This window comes from Mastomys coucha, unplaced genomic scaffold (genome assembly GCF_008632895.1).
Source record: "Mastomys coucha isolate ucsf_1 unplaced genomic scaffold, UCSF_Mcou_1 pScaffold3, whole genome shotgun sequence".
NCBI classification, from domain to species: domain Eukaryota; kingdom Metazoa; phylum Chordata; class Mammalia; order Rodentia; family Muridae; genus Mastomys; species Mastomys coucha.
In genome coordinates, this window is record NW_022196909.1 from 49078586 (window position 1) to 49079826 (window position 1241).

Genomic DNA, 1241 nt, shown 5'->3' on the forward strand with positions numbered 1-1241 from the left:
TTCCCAAGTCAGGTTCACGTATGTATGTCTATTTAAAGTCATTATATAATTTTGTTTAATTTATCATTGTATCAACATTCAGTGACCTTATTGTCTTTTTCACTTGTTAAAATGCAAGTTCTGCTTTACTTGATATGAGTATAGTTTCCTTTGCCACCATTTTTTTTCCCTTTGTGTGATGTATCATTCCTCAGCCTTCCTTCCTAGCCTCTATGTAGGTCCATGGAGGTGATGAGTTTCTTGTTACCAGTATATAGTTGAGTCTTACTTTTATCCTTTAAGCCAGTTTATATCATGTGATTGATGACTTTAATTTATTTGTATTCAAGGTTATTTTTATTATGTTTTCCTCCCTGCTTGTCTGACTGTGTGCCATTCTCCCTACCCTTCTCCTTCTTTGCATGCATTAGTGAGGTGCACAGTACCTCAAGGCTTCTGCTGGCATGGCGGGTTGACTGTCAGTCAGCCTCTGAAAACAAAACATCCCCTAGAGGTGACTGGGCACTAGCATGTGTTCTGGGTAAGTCCCTTCTCTAGAGCTCCGCAGTCACTATGGAGCCACCAGGCTCCCCAAACTGTCTGCAGGAAAGGACCTTCACTCTCCTGTTGTGTTCTGTTTGCCTGTGAGGGGGTGTGGTGGGCCTTTCCTGTTGACCTTACAGTGACCCCTACACTCAGGTTTCCCCTGCTGTGGTTTGAGGAAGTAATGTCCCCCTGTGCACTGGTGTTTACTCAGTCCCTGAGCACTGGTGTTCACTCAGTCCCTGAGCACTGGTGTTCACTCAGTCCCTGAGCACTGGTGATCACTCAGTCCCTGAGCACTGCTGTTCACTCAGTCCGTGAGCACTGGTGATCACTCAGTCCCTGAGCACTGCTGTTCACTCAGTCCCTGAGCACTGGTGATCACTCAGTCCCTGAGCACTGGTGATCACTCAGTCCCTGAGCACTGCTGTTCACTCAGTCCCTGAGCACTGCTGTTCACTCAGTTCCTGAGCACAGGTGATCACTCAGTCCGTGAGCACTGGTGATCACTCAGTCCCTGAACACTGCTGTTCACTCAGTCCCTGAGCACTGGTGTTCACTCAGTCCATGAGCACTGGTGTTCACTCAGTCCCTGCAGTCACTTTGTTTTTAAAGGCTGTGGAACCTCTAGGAAGTACTGGAGGAGGTACGTCGCTGGGAGTGGGGCTTGAACCTTTATAGCTGGACCACTACTTGATATGACTTTCCTTCCTGACTGC